Below are 24,173 nucleotides of genomic sequence, written 5' to 3' on the forward strand. Positions count from 1 at the left end.
CTGTTGGAGCTATGCGCAGAACAGCGGCTTGTCATTACAAACACCCTTTTTCAGCAGAGGGACAGCCTGAAGACTACCTGGATGCATCCCCGATCCAAACACTGGCACCTCCTGGACTACGTCCTGGTGCGAGAAAGAGACAAACGAGATGTGCTCCACACCAGGGTCATGCCCAGCGCGGAATGCCACACTGACCACCAGCTGGTTCGCTGCAAGCTCAACCTTCACTTCAAGCCAAAGTCCAGGAGCAGTAAAGCCCCCAGAAAGAGGTTCAATGTTGGAAATGCAGTCAGACGAAGTGAGAGGAAACTTCCAGGCAAACCTCAAAGCAAAGCTCGAGGATGCAATCCGCCTCACGGACTCGTCCCCTGAATCCTCTGGGATCAGCTGAAGGCTGCCATACTGCAATCTACTGAAGAGGTACTGGGCTTCTCCGCCAGGAAAAACAAGGACTGGTTCGACGAAAACAATCAGGAAATCCAGGAGCGGCAGGCAAAGAAGCGAGCTGCCCACCAGGCTTACCTTGCAAAGCCGTCCTGGCCAGAGAAGAAACAAGCCTTCCGTCGCGCATGCTGCTATCTTCAGCGCAAACTTTGGGAGATCCAAAATGAGTGGTGGACTAGCCTCGCCAAATGAACCCAGCTCAACGCGGACATTGGTGACTTCAGGGGTTTTTACGAGGCTCTAAAGGCTGTGTTCGGCCCCTCACACCAAGTCCAAAGCCCGCTGCGCAGCTCAAACGGCAAAGTCCTCCTCAGCGACAAGATCTCCATCCTCAACCAATGGGCAGAACACTTCCAATCTCTTTTCAGTGCCAACCGCTCAGTCCAAGAATCCGCCCTGCTCCAGCTCCCTCAACAGCCCTTAAGGCTAGAGCTGGATGAGGTCCTCACCTGGGAATAGACATACAAGGCAATTGAACAACTGAAAAGTGGCAAAGCAGCAGGTATGGATGGAATCCCCCCAGAGGTCTGGAAGGCTGGCGGCAAAACTCTGCATGCCAAACTGCATGAGTTTTTCAAGATCTTCTGGGACCAAGGAAAACTGCCTCAGGACCTTCGTGATGCCATCATCATCACCCTGTACAAAAACAAAGGCGAGAAATCAGACTGCTCAAACTACAGGGGAATCACGCGGCTCTCCATTGCAGGCAAAATCTTCGCTAGGATTCTCCTAAATAGAATAATACCTAGTGTCGCCGAAAATATTCTCCCAGAATCACAGTGCGGCTTTCGCGCAAACAGAGGAACTACTGACATGGTCTTTGCCCTCAGACAGCTCCAAGAAAAGTGCAGAGAACAAAACAAAGGACTCTACATCACCTTTGTTGACCTCACCAAAGCCTTCGACACCGTGAGTCGGAAAGGGCTTTGGCAAATACTAGAGCGCCTCGGATGCCCCCCAAAGTTTCTCAACATGGTTATCCAACTGCACGAAAACCAACAAGGTCGGGTCAGATACAGCAATGAGCTCTCTGAACCCTTCTCCATTAACAATGGCGTGAAGCAAGGCTGCGTTCTCGCACCAACCCTTTTTTCAATCTTCTTCAACATGATGCTGAAACAAACCATGAAAGACCTCAACAATGAAGACGCTGTTTACATCCGGTACTGCACGGATGGCAGTCTCTTCAATCTGAGGCGCCTGCAAGCTCACACCAAGACACAAGAGCAACTTGTCCGTGAACTACTCTTTGTAGACGATGCCACTTTAGTTGCCCATTCAGAGCCAGCTCTTCAGCGCTTGACGTCCTGTTTTGCGGAAACTGCCAAAATGTTTGGCCTGGAAGTCAGCCTGAAGAAAACTGAGGTCCTCCATCAGCCAGCTCCCCACCATGACTACCAGCCCCCCCACATCTCCATCGGGCACACAAAACTCAAAACGGTCAACCAATTTGCCTATCTCGGCTGCACCATTTCATCAGAAGCAAGGATCGACAACGAGATAGACAACAGACTCGCCGAGGCAAATAGCGCCTTTGGAAGACTATACAAAAGAGTCTGGAAAATCAACCAACTGAAAAACCTCACAAAGATTAGCGTATACAGAGCCGCTGTCATACCCACACTCCTGTTCGGCTCCGAATCATGGGCCCTCTACCGGCATCACCTACGGCTCCTAGAACGCTTCCACCAGCGTTGTCTCCGCTCCATCCTCAACATTCTTTGGAGCGACTTCATCTCCAACATCGAAGTACTCGAGATGGCAGAGGCCGACAGCATTGAGTCCACACTGCCTAAGATCCAACTGCGCTGGGTAGGTTGCGTCTCCGAAATGGAGGACCATCGCCTTCCCAAGATCGTGTTCTATGGCGAGCTCTCCACTGGCCACCGAGACAGAGGTGCACCAAAGAAGAGGTACAAGGACTGCCTAAAGAAATCTCTTGGTGCCTGCCCCATTGACCACTGCCAGTGGACTGATCTCGCCTCAAACCGTGCATCTTGGCGCCTCACAGTTCGGCGGGCAGCAACCTCCTTTGAAGAAGACCGCAGAGCCCACCTCACTGACAAAAGACAAAGGAGGAAAAACCCAACACCCAACGCCAACCCACCAATTTTCCTTTGCAACCGCTGCAACCGTGTCTGCCTGTCCCGCATCGGACTTGTCAGCCACAAACGAGCCTGCAGCTGACGTGGACATTTACCCCTCCATAAATCTTCGTCCGCGAAGCCAAGCCAAAGAAAGAAAAGTGTCAGCCGACTTTCTTTTTTCACTGTCTTTTAATAATGATGTGAAGCCTATGAAGAGTTCAATAAAGGGAGTCATGCATCATTGATACCTTGTGCTGTTTAAAAGCAGTCTGCAGCTCTTAACGGCAAGAGTGTATCAAAAGAAGCCAGTCTGGGAAAGTGAACAAGTGGCACAACACAAGATGGATCATGATCCATGGGGAATACGGCATTCGAGGAGGTGGGGCTTGGGCTGGGGGGTGGTTGATGTTGTGTGGCAAAGCAGTGATTGGCATCTGATGCCTGATGTTAACTGGTTCACTGTGGAACCGACTGGAAACAATGTTGCACTCAACCAGTGATTCAATTCAAAAGAAAAATCCTGGAGCGAAGGCCAATATCAGCACTGGAGTTAATGGGTTGCAACAAGGTTCCTACTGAAAATAACCCCACCTTCCTCCCTTCACTGCATGTATTTTTCCATGGTACAGTTACTATTTATTGAAACAGAAAATAGAAAGGTCTCCTTTTCTCTTCTAAGAGGTATCCGATCTGAAACATTGACTGTTTCTCCTCCCTTAGATCCAGTTTAAACTGTTGACTCTTCCCAACATGTTCTGTTTTTGCTATTTACAGTAGATTTATGCATATGCATGCCAGATTCCTTTATGGCTTTAAGCATACAGATCACTCTTCAGTCAGCTCTGCAAACAATAGCTTGTGTGCTTAAGGATTTTTCCCCACTGACAATAAAATGATTAAATGTTGAGTATCCCCATAACAAATCATTACCTGGGCATGTACCACTGCAGTGGAAATTGCAGTGGGAAGCTACTCAAGGTTATTTTTGAGCTATCAGCTTTTGTTGCTTTTCAAACTGGCATATGTCATCACAACAGTAGAGTGGATGCCCAGGAATTGAACCCTTTAAACCCAGGTGTGCTGCCCAGAGAGAGCTGGAATGGATTCCTGACAGCGTGAACTGTTCATGGTTACAGAACTGCCTCTTACATTCCATCAATAATCGACGTGTGGAAACATTAACTGTCCCTGCACTGTCCCAGACACAAACTCTAGCAATTAATATTCTTTTCATATTGTTCTACAGACAGTGTTTCCAGTAATTAAGGCAACATACAAAATAAAATGTACAACCTGCAGGATTTGATCTAATATTTTCTCATTGCAATCTTCCATGTCCACCTATAAAACCTAGAACGGTTTTGTGATACTATTCTTTCAACTATTAAATTCACAAGTAAACCCCACCACTCCAGAATGCACACATACATCAGACAGGCATCCACACACAGCATTAGGGAAGAAAAATTCAGTCAGCTGGTGCCAGGAAACCTTTGAATGCTCATCTAAAAATTCTGAAATATTTGAATGTTGCTAAATAGTTTAATGATTTAATTAGGTTTCCTGGACTCCATTCCACATATTTCAGATTGTTACCACTACCAAGATTTAGACATACAGCAGGTCATTTTGACCCACTAGCCCATGCCACCCAATTACACCCTATTAACTTACACCCCTGGTAAGTTTCAAACGGTGGGAGGAAACTGGAACCCCCCCCCCCAGGGAAAACTCATGCAGACACAGGGAGAATGTACAAAATCCTTACAGGCACCGCGGAATTTAAACCTCAGTCATGATCGCTGGCGCTGTAAAAGCACTGCGCGAACTGCTACACCCAACATGGAACTTACTCAAATTATGACCAAACTGGAAGAAACTAATTTCTAACAACTATCAATTTCTTGAACTTCCTCATTCTACCCTAACTACGATCTGTCTACACCACTGTAATCTTGCACTAACTGCAATATCTTATTTATCTATCCTTTTATATTTATTGATTGTTTCCTCTTATTATAATTTCATCAATACTTATCATTTGTGAGTTTATGTACCTGTGTATCGGCAGCAAGACTTCCAGTGCAGTTGAACATTGTACTCGTATGGCATCACAATAAAACTCTCATCAAAACTTGGGTATGGAATGGTGTCAAACATAACTAGGTCTGACTTTAGAGAACATTCGTCTCTTGTTTGAAAGTTCGGTTGAAGGGCAGGAGCCCTAGAATGTCTTACCTGGAGAGCTAGTGATTAAGCACTCCAGATAAATGTTTAATACAGTAAATGTTAAATATCATATTTACATGCTTTAAGAACTAGTTTCTATTCTTTGTGGTTCATCAAAACAAAGAGAATGTGGAAAGTAGGGGAAAAGAATAAGAAATCTCCTTGATGGTGCACTCGAATACATTAGCTCTGTTCTCACTGCTGCCATCAGGAAAGAGGTGGAGGTGCCACAAGACTCGCACCACAGATTCAGAAACAGCTGATAGCCCTTGACCATCAGAATCCTCAATGACAAACTAATCGGACTCATTTAAGGTCTCTTACGTGTGCACTTTATTGATTGTGCAATGCAGAGAGAACAAAGAAAATCAGTTTTTCATTTGTTAGCTGTTCAAAGTTCTTTTATTTGTTTATTTTTGCACTACCAATTAAGGGTAATTCTGCCACACCTGCAGGAGAAAGGAATCTCAGGGCTGTATGCGAGGTCTGTATATACTCTGACACAGCTGTAACAAGAGTGAATCTAAAAGCGAGAGATTCAAATGCAATGCTGTTGTGAAAACAAAGCCAATAAGTGCGTGTTGTGAGTCAAGGTTACAAAAAATATTGATGGCAGAATAGGCTAAAACAAGGAGCAAGGCAACAGGAAACCGGGTTCAGGTTGAAGATTGCAAAAACAGGTCAACACCATTCCTTGGATTCCGACGCTAAAAAAAATTGTCACAAACTAGCAATTTTTTTTTAAATATAAAAGCTATTTCTCCTCTTCAATTAAGCCAGAATTCTAACAGAATTGTAGCTAAATCAATGGCGCTTGTGGCTGGCATAATAAATAATTTGAGGAAGATTACTGAACTTCACTTTCTATGTATTTTAGATCATTGTTGACAGTAAGATTCTTGCTTTTTCAAAGTCAGGCAAAATGACAAAGGAACTAAGATTCCTTTAAATTATCAGTAAATGATAAATGGGATAAAATTATAGTCACAAGTATGAAGCCTGAAAGGTGAGCAAGAAGATAGGAGGCAGGTTTTTCTTCTAACAATGCAATAATTAAGAAAAATACAAGCTAATATTCAGAGAAGTGTTTGAAGGAAGGATCCAGACATCTGAGTGTTTGCAGCAGTGGTAATGACTGCAGCTATTTTTATAGCTTACACCAGAAGGCAGAAATCAATTATTCAGTGACGTTCAGAGTTAAATTGGATAAAAAAAAGGTGGATGACTTTGCATCTTCAGTGGAGTTTAGATATCAAGGAGATAAAGTTTATGTCACACAGAAAAATAAGTGCCACAGTCCAGCTCAATTTAGAACAGCACTAATTGAGAGGGTCTGCTGTACCCTTTTGGGAAGGATCAGAATAGTTCGTTGTCGCAGGTAGTCTGCAGCTGGCAAGGCAGAAATGCATTCCTCATCCTGAATTGCTTTTCCAACAGTACCGTTTGATATCTTAACACACATACCACGGAGCATGCTTGGAGGTGTTTAGCAGCAGGCCATGATTCTTTGGTATCACTGGTGCACAATCCTATCCAGGAGGTGGCATAATTTAGGGTTTTCATCCTACCTGGACCACTGCTAAAATCGGATGAGTCCATCTTCCTCGAACCTTTCACCATTATCCTGCCCCTCTTTGCTGCAAATGTCAACCTCTCTATTATCTGTGACTTCAATCCTAAACATCAACTCATTACCTCTCTTATCATTGATCTGACCCTCTGCACTTAACGTCATTTTCTCAATCTTCCTAGCATAATTCACCATCTCAGAGTGCAAGTCCCTGCAGCGGAGAGTACAGACTGCTGAGGGTCTCTCTCTCTCTCTGAAACATTATCTCGTATTCACTGAACACTACAAAAGTTATGGTATGAACAACAAATAAATGTGACGACAACTCATTCCTCATGGTGACACATCTTCCAATTCATCCTCCGATCCACACCCCTGCCTCTCGCCAACCCTACTAATCACCCACCTGATACTCAACACAATGCTTTTAAGACCATCAAAATGGCAGAACATTGTGGACAAAGAATCCACTCTGCCATGCAAAAGGCCAACCTAACAGTTGCTGAAGGCTAGATTTGGTTTCTGGGATCCAGTTTGGTCATTCCTATTGTACATGAAAGGATGAGGAAATGTCCAAATAACAGCATTCATTAAGGGTCACCTCAATCCACACAATATTGTTCAGGAATGTCTTCATTGAAGAAACAATCAAACCTACTTAATCCATTTTAATCCCATTTGTTCGATTGTAATTTGAGTGAAAAATGAAGCCTAATTAAAAGCATTTCCACGTACATCATAAATTAACAGTTAATATTAATTTGTAATAAACCCACTGTAAAAGCAAAAACACACATTAATTATGCACCTTTAACTCATTACTATGTGCCAGGAGCAATACTGAGCAAACTTTGATACAAGCACATTAGGAATTGCCTAAAACACCCATTCTCAAAAAAGGGGTCATAGAGCCCCACTGGGAAGGTCACTCCACATTCAAGGAATGGAAATCATAATTTTAAAAAAGAGAGAAGTCCAGAAGAAACCAACTTAACATGACTGCTTCACAGAGTTGGTTGGGGGTGGGGGGAGGGGGAAATAAACTTTGAGCGGAGTCCCAAGGGGTCCATAGCTGAAAAAAGGTTGACAATGGCTGGTCTAAAGTGTGGTAAAAGCAGTGGATTTTAAACAGCAAAGCAGAGGCAGTGAAATTCATAAAGGGAATGCCAGAGTTTGGGGCCTTAACCATGAGGGATGGAGCAATTATCATGCCCGTGGGTTTCCCTCAAGCTGCTGCAGGAGTGATGCTTCCAAAACGAGGTAGAGCTGAACCAACAATTTCCTCTCACTCAAAGCATCAACTAAAATAGAGTTGGCCTACCAGTTCTGGCCTACCAGAAACCAGTTCTTAAAAATGGCAGCAATGATATACAGACAGAGACCACAGAATGATTGAGCAGAATAATTAGAATTTTAAAATTAAAACACTATTAACTAGGTTGCCAACGTGGGTAGAATTGTGGGAAGGAGAGTTGAGGCAAGTCAAGTTGCACTGCTACAACTAAATTGTGTTGCTTAATAAAAGTCGCTGGAATAAATAGTTCCGGGCACCAGCATTATAAAAATGGGTCATGGGGTGAGATAGGTACAGGGCATTGACATTTTAATCATGCTTGTTCATTTCATTACACAGCCCTAAGTGCAACTCAGTTTTTTTTTTGTTTCTTTTCCAGGCTACCTCAGGCCCACCCTCAAATTTTGTGCCGAGGTGCAAAAATGTGTGCAAAGCAGATCCCATTAGCAAGGATGAGGAATTTTTCTCGTTAAGCAAAGTTCTAACAAGACCAACACCTACTGCAATATTACTTGTAGGCTTCCCACATTTCAATATCATACTGCAATTTGGGGCCAACTAGTTCTGCACAGATGAGCAGCATTTAGGCGACAATGCTGAAGTTTAGCCTTGGAAGGTTTGATTGTGGTGACAATGGAGATGTCTCCTTACACAGAGCGAAGGACTCGGCTTAACTGACCAGTGGTTCCCAGTGGCAAGTTATCCTCTGAATGGCAATGTGGATTTCAGCCATCCAGAAGATCAAAGGACATGATCTTCATTACACATCAAATCCAAGTTGTGCAAGAAACGATATCAACCTCTATACTTAGGCTTTACTGATTTTTAATAGCTTTTGATTCCATTACTTGAGAGGGAGTGTATCTTCAAAGGAACCGGAAGGCCATGTTTTCCCTCACAGAGTGCAGTGGGGTATATGGAACAAGCTGCCAGAGGAGGCTATGGGCACAATTACAATGTTTAAAAGATAGTTAGACAGGTGCATGAATAGGGAAGGTTTGCAGGGATATTAGCAAAGCACAGGCAAATGGGCCAAGCTCAGTTAGGCAGCTCAGATGACACAGGCAAGTTGGGCCAAAGGGCCAGGTTCTGTCCCATAGAGCTCTTCGATTCAAACTGGTCCTTCTCAACTGTCCTCCAAAATTTGTTTTCATCCAATGTCTGGTTGAACATGGCAACCAAGGTGTGATCTTAACCAATCTATCTTCAAAAGACCCAATTTCAAAGTATGCTCGTGTCTCGGAAGGCTAAGCCAAGACTTCGCTCGATGTTCTTGCTGCAGTGGAGCAAATTTAGAGGACAAACAGGTTGGTTTGTCCTTTAGTTTGTCCAACTGAAGATGCCTCCACTTCAAAGTCAGTGTTTTTTTTCCCTTATTCAGCAGTCCCACAGATGACCCAAGATTTGTCTGCTTTTATGGGTTCTGAGGGGAGCTAATGAGGTATTTGTGAGAACCATGGGGGCAGGAAGTAGCTGACATGATGGGCAGGTGGGTAGTTTGTAGTGCACTCCTTCCAGGGTTTCTATGCACTCCTGAAACATGATCTCAAAGTTATCAATGGAGTCACACAAGCCTGAACTGGTGGGGCTGGCTCTGATGCTCGGTATCTCTTTCCCGATGGGAGCAGCTGAAAGATGCCTTGTGCAGGATGGAAAGAGTCCTCCATGATTTTGCGCACCCTCTGAACAGGAGGCTGTGTGGTGGCAGGAACACTGGAGGCAAATCCACAGACCCTCAGTCTCTGGAGGAACTTTCTTGCTGCTGTTTCTCTTGTGGGCAATGCTAAGTGTCTTTAGGGCAGGAAAAAGTTGACATATTGTGTGCATTAATACAGAGAACATGACAGATAAAATAGGCCCTTCTAGTGTGTGCCAAACTATTATTCTGGCTAGTCCCACTGACCCGCTATTTGTAGTCCCAGGCCAGAAATGTATAGGTGAACTGGGATCTCTGGGGACGAAAAGAACCAAGATTCTTTCTCCAGGTCTGAGCATCTTCAAATAACTTTTCCATCAATTAATAAAGACTGTACTGGCACATTGAACACCATGATGTGTTTCACTCCAAATCTTTGCAGCTGCCTAGGGTAGAGATGAGCTTCATTTTACCCCAAGAGCTCACTGGGAGCCATTAGTGTTGGAGGCAGTGTGGCATAGAGGGCAGGAGGAGGAGGGAAAAAAGGGTGGGGGGGTGGGGTTGGACTTGTGGGTTGAGCGCAAGATTAATTTTATCACGCACTTAAGTTTTGGAGTCTAGTCTGCAAAGTTGGAAAAGTACAAGTGTTACTTGCACACTGCTTATTCCTTGAAGGGCTTAGGCCTGAAACATCAGCAATAGATAGCTCTTTCTTTTTATGGACGCTGAAGAGACCAGCTGAGTTCCTCCAGCATTTTGGTGTGCTTTTACTACAATCACAGTGTCTGCAGACTTTTGTGTTTCACTTGCACACTGCTGCTCAACCCCTGTGGTTTGGGTAGCCTTTGTTCAGGAGTGTAGTCACCACAGGGCCCAGAAACAGAGCTCCACTCACTGGGGATTCTGGTTGGAGATGAAAAGTAACATTATAGTTTCAAAGATTGATTGGAAAATGATGCAGGCTTGTCTGACAGCGGTCTTCATTGAGGTAGACTCTGTTGAGGACCATTTGGTTAATATCACGACTTGCACACCATCAAAGAGCAAATATAAAATGGAGAAGAATTTGAGGAGGGTGTTCCTCAGTCCCTCCTGATTGATGGAGTCAAAGGCCAAAGAAAATCACATTTTGCTGCTCATGTTGCTCCTTCTATTTATATTTTTTGCAGTTATAGTCAATCATATCCATTATGCCTACAGATGGATGGAATCAATGGTGTGCTTTGCAGAGCAGCTCTTTGGCTACTGGATAGTTGACAAGGACCCAGACAGAGGTGTTCCTGTGGCAGAGGGCTGATAGTCCCCGTGTATCTACCTCAGTCAGACTGGTCACAATTACATCTCTGAAGTTCCTGGTACATGTTCCACCTCCCAGATATGGGAGAATGTGCACAGTAAAAACTCCACTCCAAAATATAACATTTGGGACCCAGAGCATCTGAACCCTCATAGAAAATCCCAGAGGTAAACCTGAACTCAGCTCTGCTAAACAAAGCACAAGAACCAAGATACTTTAGCCCCTTTTCACTGGCACCCTGCCCCAGGAATTAACTGGGACAGGGTGCAGTGGAAAAGGAACAATGGCCAAACGACAGCACCAAATGATGCAATTTCACACTGGAGATTAACCACCTTTACCCCTACTCGTATCTCCAGTGTTTGGTGGCGCTGGTTTTCTGATAAAACCAGTGGAAAAGGGACAACAGTTGAAGATAGAACACTCCAATCTCCAGGGATGAGTAGTGTTCAGTGGAAAAGCGTTAGTGTCCCACTTAAGGGCCAACTAAATGGGATGCCATGGAAAAGGGGCTACTGACATCATCAGTTTAGTGAGATAGCAGGTACATCTACTTGAGCGACAAATAACAGAAGAGGACACACCATCTTCACAGAGGGAGCCTCATCATCAAGAATGAGCTGGCACATTGTGGGAGCTACAACACTCCCGCAGAATTATGGAAAACCGTAGGCTCACTCCACCTTAGACCCAATGTGCCACAATTAGCATAAACTTCACCATCCTGAAAACTTCAGATGAGGCCAAGGGGGATTTCAGCTCCAACCTGGAAAAATCTTGGTCTGCCCTCAAAGGGAGGCAAACTGATGCCCCCATGCAATTTTAACACCATGGAGGGAAGGGTCTCAAGTCTGTCGAATGGTGTGATTGACAAGGAATGAGAAGGGAAGGCCACTCCTTCACCTGAAAAATAGCTTAGACAAAATGGCCTCATCATAAAGGGCACACTGTTTCAGACAGAGCAACAAGCACAAGGCATCATGGCAACAGCCCTAATTCAATCACTGACACCTGTTAGATGACAACATTGCCTGATCAGGAGGCTACAAAGATACAGCACCAGCACCATGACAAACACTAAAGACTGCTGGACGGACCAGTGCCTAATCCCCACTATTAACTCCAATTCGGCCCCAAAGCACCATCAATAGAAGCATTGATGCAAGGAAAAAAAACCTTAAAGATCCAAAATGTTCTACAGGGTTAGCTTTACTCAACTGTCTTAGTGCTCACAGTGTCCACAATTAATGAAGGTCACTGGAGTTGAAGAGACCCTTGGAAAAAGATTATTTGAAGATGAAGGCTTCAAACTGAAGCAAATCTGCAGGACAGCAGTGATCCCTGTTCTCTTGTACACTTCAGAGACATACACTACATGTAGCAGGAATCTCAAACTACCAGAGGTTCCATCCATGCTGCTTCCACAATCTTCCAAATCGCCTGGCAAGATGAACAAGCCATCAGTGATCCTCAACAGCCCAAGCTTCCCAACACGGAGGCTCAAATAGCTCTCACGCGGATCTGATGGGCCAGTACCTAGTGGACAGAGGAGTTGCATCTCAAAGCCTCCTTGGAAAAATGTAACATCCACACTGACTTATGGGAATCCTTGGCCCCCTGCCTAGTCCCAAAGAAGATAGAGCATGTGGAATAGCAGAAAACATTGAAGTAGTGGTGGAAGGAGAGCACTACTTCTTAAGAGTACATGGTTTCTGATGTTTGCACCAATTGGGCCTCATCAGCCAAATAGAGGACAGAATGGAAATTCATTTTCAGGAGTTTAAAACGTTCTGAAGTTGTACAAATTTTAAATTATTTTCGTAAGCTGGTCCAATCCATTCCAAAGGGTGGGAATCTTTGAAAGGACTGAATAGAATTTGTTGGAATTGAATGCACAGCTGGATCCTTGCACTCAGTGCCATTTTCAGTGAAGCTGTGCTATCAAGGCCAACCAAAATTAAGAGAGACAAATTGGCTTTTAATTAAGCCCGGGTCAGGCACGAAAAATTATGATCGACTTCTCAAAAAATGAGCAGTCATTAAAAGGCACTAATACCAAGATTACAGAATGAATGACAATTTCCATAATCAGGGTGCCAAACCTACACTTTCTGCTCAGGTCATGCTTTGTTGCTGCTCTCGGATACATCTTGGCTTAGTCCCAGAAGCTAGTTACACCACTCAGCCACAAGGTTTTTATAACCGTAACTGCCGCAGAGGTCAGAAATTATGACTCTGACCTCTACTTGGCTTTGCACAGCAATACCTACTGCAAAGACAAATGAAAGTGGACATGGCAGCTGAAACAAGAGGAAGCTCTGTTTTACAGTGAGAGACATGGAGCTTCTTGGTCAGACGCAAAGCCATTTGGATATCTACAATCTATTGAATTCTTATTTGTTGAAGCAATTTGATTCCAACCACAGGAAATATGATTTAATGTTGTGGCACAAAAAGCAAATCGTTTATGAATGTTGCAATGGCCGAGCAGAAAACAAAAAGGACTAATATGAAACTAAATTTCTCGTGTAATCCGAGGAATGAGTTGCTATTATCTCAGGGAATTGGGAAGTTGCCTATCAAAATGATTAAAAGTGAGATCAGGTCCTGAACCCACGAGGAAGAATAAGGAAAGGAATTGTGCATTTCGTTTAAGGTCGTTTTATTGGCCATCAATTTGGGAATCTCAGAGTTAAATCCATTTCACAAACCTACCATGAATTTGCCTTCAAGAAGTTTAATGAGATCTCTTGTGCTTAATTTGCTTGGTATGATGTCTAGCGTGGAAAATCAGTTGGGATCACTTCAATCAGGATGCAGTGAATATGACTTTTTCCACTTTACATCCTTGATAAAATGGCATTAGAGAAGTTGATTGTTAGAGTATATCACATACAACCCCAATACACTTTTTTCCTGCGGGAAAAATCATTTATTGGTAGTGGTGGGGGGGGGGGGGGGGGGGGGGGGAAACGACAGTGTATACATGTAAACAATAAAGTAAACAGATAACAAATATAAACAAGCTGACTGTACAATACCAAGAGAATTTTAAAAAATCTTATAAAATGCACAAGTAAGAGACCTTAAATGAGCCCCTGGCTGAGTTTGTCATTGAGGAGTCTGATGGTGGTGGGGAAGCAGCGGTTTCCGAATCTGGTGGTGAGTCTTGTGGCACCCTATGCCTCTTACCTGATGGCATGAACTGAGAATAGAGTGTGTGCTGGGTGGTGAGGATCTTCAATGATTCCTGCTGTTCTCCGACAACAGCGTAACCCTGTAGATGTTCTCCATGGTGGGGAGAGTTTTACCGGTGATTTCCTGGGCTGTATCCACTACCTTCTGAAGGGTTTTATGCTCAGAGGCATTGGTGTCCCCATACCAGACCATGGTGCAGCTGGTCAGCACGGTCTCCACCATACCTCTAGAAATTTGACAGGGTTTCTGGTGCCATATCAAACATCAGCAAATTCCTGAGAAAGTAGATGTGTTGATGTGCTTTCTTCATGATGCCATTTGTGTATTGGGTCCAGGAAAGATCCTCCAAGATGGTGACTCCAAGGAACTTAAATTTTCTCACCACCTCCACCTCTTATCCCCCAATGATCACTGGATTGTAAACCACTGGCTTTCCCTTCTTGAACAATTAGCTCCTTAGTTTTGGTGACATTGAGTGCGAGGTTGTTGTTGATGCCCAATTCAGCCAAGTTTTCAATCTCCCTCCTGCTGACTCATCCCCTACCTTTATACAACCCACTACCATGGTATTGTCAGCAAAATTGTAGATGGTGTTATTGTTGTACCAAGCCGCACAGTCGTAGGTGTAAAAGGAGTAGAGCAGGGGGACTAAGAACGCAACCCTGTGGTGCTCTGGTTCTGACTGAGATTGTGGAAGTTCTTACCAATCTTCACTGATTGTGGACTTGAGGGGAGGAAATCCACGATCCAATTGCACAATGAGGTGTTGAGTCCCAGATCTTGGAATTTATTCATCAGTTTTAGGGGATGATTGTGTTAAAAGTTGAACTGTGGTCGATAAAGAGCATCCTGATGTATGCATCTTTACTGTCTTGGTGTTCCAGGGCTTTGTGTAGAGCCAGTGAGATGGCATGCGCCATAGACCTGATGTTACATGTCACCGTTCAGACAGGAGCTGATCTGCTTCAGCACCAGCCTTTCAAAACACTTCATCATTGTTGATGCAAGTGCCACTGGTGGATAGTCTTTTAGGCAGCTTATTCCTCTTATAGTTGGCACCAGTATGATTGACAACTGTTTGAAACAGTTGGGTACCATGCCCTGCTGAAGTGAGATGCTGAAGATATCTGAATACATTGATAAGTTGGTCAGTGCAGATTTTTAAATACTCGGCCAGGAACTCCACCTGGGCTGGATGCTTTCCTCAGATTCACTATCCTGAAGGCAGCAGCACCTCATCCTCGGATACAGACAGGAGGGGATCATCAGGGGACATGGGGGTGCAGAGAAATGGTTCTTCCTTGTTACAGTCATCAAATCTGGAGCAGAAAGCAGAGTTCCTCTGGGAACGAAGCTTTGCCGTCCACTGCTCCACCAGATTTGGATTGGTAGCAGGTTACGGCAGCTGTCGGGTGTCCCTCGTGGTTTCCATTTTTATTCGGAAACTCCACTTCACCCAGGAGATGGCTTTTCGCGGGTCATGATACTGCTTCTATATTGATCTGGATCTCCAGACATAAATGCCTGTGATCTGGCTCTCAGCAGGTTCCAGATTTCATTGTTCATCCAGAGCTTCTGGTTAGGGAAAACCCTGAACGATTTGGCAGGGACACACTCATCCACAGCTGATTTGATAAAGTCTTTTTCAGCCCTGGTGCAATCATTCACATTCTCAGAAAAATATTTTACCTCCATCTTATCCACTGACTCAAGGATGTCCTGTAGCCGTTCTTCAGCCTCCTGTGACCACCTTCTAGCTGTCTTGATATCCGGAGCCTCTCTTTTTAGGCTCTGTCTGTATGAAAGCAGAAGGAGCACAGCCGGGTGTATATAGCAATGTACCGATGCTCCTCTATTTACGATAGGGTTATGTTCTTATAAACCCATTGTAATTGGAAAAATCATAAGCTGAAAAAGAATACAGTACCACACCTACCGAACATCATTGCCTAGAACTACCTTAAACCTGCTTAGAGCATTCACTGTAGCCAACACCTGGGCAAAACAAAACTTATTTTATAATTAAAGATGAACATCTTTTATTCCACACTGAAAAAAACAATTTTAAAATCATAAAATATAGCAATAATCAGTCACACCAACACCACCATGTAGCGAATTGTGAAACTATAGTACCAAGCGATTACATACAGGTATTTTCATTAGAATGCATATCATTATCTTATTATTGTAACCTTGAAAAATTATAAGTCTAGTCACCTTTATTCATTCCTACCATGCTCGCACGGGAAAGACGAGATAGCATTTCTCCAGGACCACGGAGCATATTTGCATAAAATACAAGTTAGAATAGAAGTTCAACACATTTAAAATATGAAGATTTGTACATTAACAGTCCACAGTATCCAATCCCCAAATGTTCTGGGAGTTCAGGAGTCTGATGGCTTGGGAAGCAAAAAAAAAACTGTTGCCCAATCTGGACACAAGGGCCCTGAGTGCTGCAGTGCCTACTAACAGATGGCAGAAGGGAGAACAGTTTACAAGAGGGGTGTGTGTGGAGTCCTTCACAATGTTTATTGCCTTTCACCTGCATCGAGTTTTGTAGATGTCCTTTATGGTAGAAGGAGAACTCCCAATGATCTTTCCAGCTGATTTCACTATTCTCAGCAGGGTCTTGCGGCCCAAGGAGATACAGCTTCTTAAACCAGGTGGTGATGCATTTGCACACGATGCCCTCGATAAGTCAGACCATCAGATGTAGAGGAACATCTGCATTTAAATTCTTTTAATTTTTTTTGTTTTAAATTGCAATGATACAAACATGCGGCAACAATTAGCCTTTAGTCTCTCATGTAATCATGTAGCTGGTTAATAGAAGCCAGATGCACTATTACTTGGGAACACAAATCCATCTAAAAGTCACATGATAGAGCATGTTCTGTGGTGGAACTGCAACAGGAGAATCCATGGTGACCACATCTGGAGTAAGCATCTGTGGCTTCAGAAACTTTGGCAACAATTTAGAGAAACAGCCCTTCTGGCCCAGAAGCCTGTGCCGTCCAAATTCCTCAATTAACCTGCAAACCCTGCATGTTTTTTGGAGAGTGTGATGAAAGTTGAGGACCTGGAGAAAACCAAATGCTGACATGGAGAAAGTGTACAAACTCCTTACAGACAGCACCGGATTGAACTCTGGTTGCTGGCACTGTAATAGCTTCATGATAACAGAGGTTCTGAAATTGCGATGCATGATGGTGAGGAGGGTGGGGAAAGAAAGTTATCTGGACAACTTATTCAAGAGTTGGTCACTTTTCTTAGAATAAGTCATCATAGGGTGTGATTAGAACTCAGGCAGAAAAGGAGATCAGGAAAAAAAAACAAATGCTGGAAGTACTCAGCAGTCTTGCAGCAGATCCCCTTCCTCAAGGGAGATCAGAAAGCAGGACTGCAAAAGCCTCAGTCCTTAATTCATTCAATGAATAAGAGGTTCTTGCAACAGTGTGGAGGAGAGCAGGATACAAGAGCAAACGGATCAGAATGATATCTAGAGCAGCCGTTCTCAACAGGGGCCACAAGACATTTAAGGGGGCCACAAAGAGAAATCATAGAATACATTTTAAGTAGTCAACAGGAGAGAAGTATGGAAGAAACCAACTAAATGACAGCTTCGCATGGAAGGGGGAACCAATAAACTTTGCTCCAACTCCCAAGGGGCCCATAGTCAAAACAAGGTTGAGAATGGCTAGCCTAGATGTCCATTCATTTTGGAGGAGCAAAGAGGAATGTAGCAATAATAGAAGACAATCAAATTCATTGGGTTCAATAAAATGTTCTTCAGCCATGTAGAAAATCAGAAGGCTGCATTGTCCAACCAGGTGGCTAGCATTAAAGAAAAACCTTTGGGGCTTGAAAGGAACTTGTTGGATGAGAAAGACCCAATTGTCATAGACCATGTGGGGACTAATGATACAGATAGGACAAAGGACATACTCTTGAAGGTGCATAAGCAACTTGGGTTCAAATATGTAAAGGAGAACCAAAAAGGTGGTCTCGCCTGTCCTGACTGGCTAAGACTGTAACCACTAAATCTAGATGCTCCATCTAGGGAGAAGATCAATTTGGAATCCATTCTTTCAACCTCTCAGGAAATGTATGTATTTCCATTACCTCATCGTTCTGCACTAGTTTCAGTCCAGTATGTATTATTTCTCTGATAAAAGTACCTGCCCTGAAACATTTAACTCAGTTTCTTTCCCCAATGACGCAGCTGACCCACTGTTTTAAGGACTAACCATTTTTCTCCCCCTTCCCTTCGGTTTTATCTTTGCTCCTGCAAATAATGTACCATTTCAGAAACCAATCACTCATCCACAAGAGTAGTGAATCTTTCCATTCTATTTTTTTTTTTAAATTTAGACATGCAGCACGATAACAGGCCATTTTGGCCCATGAGTCTGTGTTGCCCAATTAACACCCCATTTAACCTACACCCTCAGTACATTTTTCAAAAGGTGGAGGAAATTGGAGCCCCCAGAGAAAATCCACGGAGACATGGGGAGAATGGACAAACTCCCTACAGACAGCACAGGATCCCAACCCCAATCGCTAGCACTGTAAAGGCATTGCGCTAACCGCTACGCCAACCGTCCCGTCCCCAAATCCCCTTCCCCAAAGGGATATGTAGGCTGAATCACAATGTTTATTCAAGACCAATTGAAAACTTTTCAACATGAAGGGATTTTAAAGATGTGGGGATAATGCAGGAAAGTTGCACGGAGGTAAATGATCTATTGAACAGTCGAACGGGCACCTAATTGCCCATTGGTTTTCTAATGCTGTTCAGTCACTGCTGTCCTTTGAGGAATAACCTGCCACAGAATTGTGTGTGGAGTTCCAGGGCTTCCAGGAATAGAGTCAATGAAAAAAAGAAAATCAGGGATGTAATGCGCGTCGAAAGAACCAAAGACTTATTGATCCAAACCAAGGCTTTTATTAACTAAAAGACTGGAGCATATCACAAGTAGGTCGACCAGTCCAGAATGACCTGGTCTGGCTAGGAGCAATCCTTTAAAGCCTGCCAGTAGGTGTGGCTACACTCTCAGCCAATCACAGTCATCCTACACTACCATCTGTACATACACATATTGGTGATAGTACAGATTCCATCACAAGGGACAAATTTTAAATCGTGTAAAGCACAACAAAATGCACAAAAATGAATTGTTTAAAAATAATAGAAGAAAAACACAAGGACAAGCAAACAGACCCACAATTTAAAGCACGTCCATAACAAGTGAACCTGAACAAGTCTTCAACTGGACTACAAGTATTAGATACCCTAACCTGGGATGGAGATGGGGGAAGAACAGACTCACAATAGAGCCAAGAGTGAGCGGTTAAGCTTAGAGGACAAATTTCAAAAGCTGAAGCTCAAGAATAATGGAAGAGAAGTATCCTAGATCAAATATTATGAAGGTAAATAATTCCTACAGGATGGATAAACAGTACTGAAGGAATACGTTAAAGTTATTTTAAAAATTGAAGGTTGAAGAGAATCTTGGAGGGCATTTAGAGTGTGGAATTACTTGGCATGGGCAAGCAGAGCATCTTTTTAGAAAGGATTTTGATATTTGAAAAGGAAGGAAACCAATGTCAGTGAAAATTCTGAAATATAACTATTCCCCCCCCCCCACCTCCCCCCAGTTTCTTTCCACTCCACAAATAAACAAACTTCCATTATCTTCATGTGAACAATGCACAACTATATCAACTCCCACTGAATGGATCACTTCCAGCCACTACCACCAACAATGCAGGCACCATTTTTAATACCCTCCAAGGCAGAACAGATTGGCAGCAAGCTTGTCTCTGAAAACAGGCCTTTCTAGTACATGATTCACAAGCCCAACTCATTCAACATGACTCCATGTAATAAAGGCAAGTAATAGAGCGGATACAACTCATATCTGATTTTGTGAAGTACACTCGAGCCAAAAGCAACAAGAGGTTTTCCCCCTCCCTCCAAACGCCAGTTCAATCTCCATTTATTTGTTCCCGTCAAAGACAAGTGCAGGTCTTCAAGGTGCAGCAACCATTTCATCAAAATCAGGAGGAGGACAAATGCCAGTTTTTTTTAAAAAAAAAACAGTGTGGCCCAGCCATCATGCTTGAAAGGACAGGATTTATTGTGGATTCTTCACTTTTGATGGAATAAGAGACCAGCACAAGAACGACACTGAATCCTATATTCTAGCTCTGGGAATTGGCCACATTTTACTTTTTAAAAAAAAAATGAACTTGACTCTCAATACCCTCAGGGCTGGCAAACAAGAAGATGCTGCATCATGAACGGATTCTTTATGCTGGAAGCAGGTGATCAGCTCCACGTAGAAAGGGCAAAGTTTCTAATAGCACCAGTCGCAATGCCTTCATAATTTATCCGGATGGGGCACCCTTTCAGAAAGGGAAAAGACAAGAATGAAGCAGGGAGGATGGAGCCGGTTATCACAGCCAACAGTCCCCTCTCTGCTCCTCTTTGTGTCACTCTCCCGGTGGCTGGTCACCATATCTTTGGGATCACAAATGGAACTACCACAACAAATTAATTTCGCATCCTCCTGCAAGTAGGTCAATAAGAAAAATTGTTCCGTCACATGCATGAATTTGGTATTAAAAGATGCATGGTTCTCTTTCAAGGGACATTAAGATTCAAGACATTCAATCTCAAATTACTTTTTCAGTTAAAATAGCAAAGCTCTCAAAAGTGTTTATTTCTTTTCCAATTAAGCAAAAACGGATCAATCCATGCAATGGTTAGTATGCTTTCAAAATCTGCTAACCAATCCATTAAAGACATTCCACTGCAAAGACACAATACATTCTCAGTAGTAGAAACATTAAGTCCTTGATTATCCTTGTACAGTATTTCCACACCCCCCCCCTCCCCCCCATCCCATCCATGGTTTCAGTTACCTGCGGTCAACTGTGGTCCAAAACTGATTTGAATGTCCCACTTTCTCCCCATAGGCCTGTATCAGTCTCCCACTGCCCGCTCTCTTCCCACACCAACCCCTACTTGCAAATAAAAAGTTTACAGGTACATTACATTATCCCACATAGCTTTGCTAAGCATACATGGTGTTTGCACAATGTCCACATTGCAAAATGCCCAATTTTACAGAATATATTGTGGACGTTAAGCAGCTCTGGGAATTGGCAACTTTTTAAAAAAAATAAAGGTTTGGTAGCATCTGCAGTTTCAGGCATCTGCTGGTCATCTTGGAACCTCAAATGTGGGGTGAGGGGGGGGAGGGGAAAGAAAGACTGCAGGACCTGGAAAATGTGTGCTTGAATATAATTTTTTGAATCGAATAGATTATGTCCATTCCATTATGGCTATATTGATACAATGTATTCATGTCAGAGAGTAATACACTATTCACTATAGTAAAAGGGCTTTCTTTTATTAAAGAAATGTATTTCACCTCCCCCCCCCACCTTACGTTCTTGCAAATTCAAACATTAAGAAATCTCTGCTCAGCACTACTGAGGAAATGTAATTTTGTCAAGTGGATCAAATAGATTACAATTTAAAAATAATGTATTAATGAAATTGAACAAAAAGTGAAATCTGGCCAGTAACCAAGCCATACCTTTAAGTGCCTAGAAATAAAGGTTTTACCACTGGTTACGCTGCAGTAAACATAAATGAACGTTTATTTATGAGCAATTCAAATTGTGTTTCTAGCCAAACATTCTTAATAGATGTTATCATCGTTTAGAAGAGGAAGTGAGAGAAAGAGGAGATTCTCCAACATGGTTTAACATTCTAATAATATTGAAAATAGTCTTGGCAAAATATTCTGTTTTCAAATCTTCTTCATGACAGGTTGGAGATGATCAATGGGACACAGGTATCTGCTTCTATGCAAGCCTTTATTTCAGAATTAAAATATAAATAAAACACTAATCTTTCTGTAAGAACAGGAATATTTTTATTCCTTTGGAACAAGTTGACTCTAGGGTTCACATTAGAGCTTACTTGAGTGGAGATGAGAATTTCAGATTAGCTCAGGCCCACACCCACTTTGAGGATGTACTGAGACAGAAACATCTTGCCCGAGGCTAGATTTCCTCATTCTAGTACACCCAATTAATTGGAGTAAATCAGACAGATTCAAATGGAAAATTGTGAAGAATTCTATTATACTAGATCTCTGCTCAGTAAGCGTTTCAGAGAATGAGAACGTTGGTGCTGAGCACAAATTAAACCAGTCTCCGTGACTCCCTCTTCCACTCATCCCTTCCTACTAATCACTCCCTTGGTACCTTCCCTAGTGATGCTACACATGCCCACACCACCATATGGGGCCCCTACCAAGCGAATCAACACTTCACTTGGGCATCTTATTTACTACATCTAGTTGTGGCCTCCTCAGAAGGAACATTGCGCGATTCGTTGAGTTTCTACAGCACTTTTGAGCTTTGAACAAATTAAACCATCATTTGTCTACGTCCTAATCTGGAGACAATTGGCTAATGTTGGGATATCACAAACCATTAAAAACAATCACAGAGGACTTTTGTAAATGAGTTGATTCCACAAGTTTAAAATTACTTAATTTTTTTGTGCTCCTTTCTCCTCCTGGATCTTTCTGAGGGAATCAGATTTTTCAGTACAGAAACAGACCCAACGTGTTAATGCTGACCAAGTTGTCTACCCAAGCTTGTCCCATTTGCTTTCATTTACCCATATCTATCTAAACCCCTACTATCCACGTAACTGTCTAAATGTCTTTTTTAATATTTCTTTAAGATATTTTTATTGAAGTTTGCAATAATACAAAAATTAAACAATACAATTATATATTGAAATACAAATTAATTCAAAACCCCGACCACTATACAAGGTTGGAACAAAAAAAAACTAACACGTGGGTATCAAGTGACCTGGAAAGGTCACACAGACAGCATGGCAATGAATCTTATAAACAATCTTAAAACTTTAGATTGTGGTAGTGATCCATAAAAGGGTGCCATGTCTTTAGGGAATTAATATTTGACTCTTTAATGGCATAACTAAATTTTTCTAAACTTAAAGACATAATATCACCAAGAGTGCGAGAGTTGTCTTTCCATCTAATCAAAATTACACATCTGGCTATCAATGAACTAAACGATAAAATTCGGTTTTGAGTTGAAGTCAGTAAAACGTCATCTTGAAATGATCTGAATAGAGAAGTGGTTCCCAACCTTTTACTTTCCACTCATATACCACTAAGTATTCACTATGCCAGAAGTACTCTGTGATTAATAAGGGATTGCTTCAGGTGGTATGTGGGTGGAAAGAAAAAGTTTGAAAACCACTGTTTTAATCATTCCAAATTGATTTGTTATGTGCACAGTTTCGTAACTCCAAAGGAAATGGGCCAATGACAATTTTCCTCAAGCAAAATATTTCAGTAATAATTGGGTCTAGAGCAGTGATTCTCAATCTTCCCTTCCTACTCACAGACCACCTTAAGCAATCACTTACTAATCACAGAACACTTATGGCATAGGGAATACTTAAAGTGGTATGTGAGTGGAAAGTAAAAGGTTGGGAACCACTAGAATAGAGCAATAAAAGGGCAAGGTTCTAACTTAACCTTAAGAATTATCCACAAGGTTTGAAAAATATCTTTCACAATCTTTCTAAACTAGGGCAAGTCCAAAACATGTGAATCAAAGAAGGCCAACTATTTTACATTTGTGACAGAGGATTTATATCAGAATGAAAATGAGCTAATTTAACTTTAGACGCATGTACTCTATGGACCACTTTAAATTGCAATAAGCAATGTTGTGCGCAAAGGGAGGCCGTATTAATCAAATTACAAATGGAATCCCAAACCTCATCAGAGAATGAAAGATTCAAATCCTGCTCCCAGACTCTCTTGATCTTAACCAAGTAAATCAAGTAAATTGCTACAAGATATTGAACCTTTATGAGAAAGTTGCCTCGGGAATATGCAGAAAGTCAGGGATCTGAGATTGAACAAACATTCTTGTACACATCTAAAAAAAATGTGATCTTTACAAGTAAAATTTTACCACCAAGTGTTCAGAAGAGCAAAATTATTTTGAATAAAAGGTCTTTGAAACATTGAATGCCCAATCTGTCCCAATCATTAAGAGCTGTAACGTCTTTTAAATATTGCATGTGTACTTGCCTCAACTACTCTGTCTGACAGCACATTTCATCAGGCTTTATGTTCAAAAGATACCTTCTAAATTTTTCTGCTCTCAAATTAAATTTATGCACTCGAGTTTTCGACTCCCTCTACCCGAGAAGAAAGACCAAGAACTAGCCAACCAGGTGGGACCTTGTCAATGGTTTCGCTAAAGTCATTTTCAATTACCATCACTTTCCCAATGGAAATGACTACAGTTCAGAACTTTGAGAGAAGCCAGAAAGA

At 42.5% G+C, this 24,173-nt stretch overlaps 1 protein-coding gene across 4 annotated transcripts in view; it reads right to left on the reverse strand.

Moving 5' to 3' along the window:
• The window catches only part of LOC138749255 (syntaxin-1A-like), a 323,823-nt gene that overhangs the window by 192,779 nt on the left and 106,871 nt on the right, over positions 1-24,173 (reverse strand). The gene's annotated exons all lie outside the window — the stretch shown is intronic.

This window comes from Narcine bancroftii, chromosome 14 (genome assembly GCF_036971445.1).
Source record: "Narcine bancroftii isolate sNarBan1 chromosome 14, sNarBan1.hap1, whole genome shotgun sequence".
NCBI lineage: Eukaryota > Metazoa > Chordata > Chondrichthyes > Torpediniformes > Narcinidae > Narcine > Narcine bancroftii.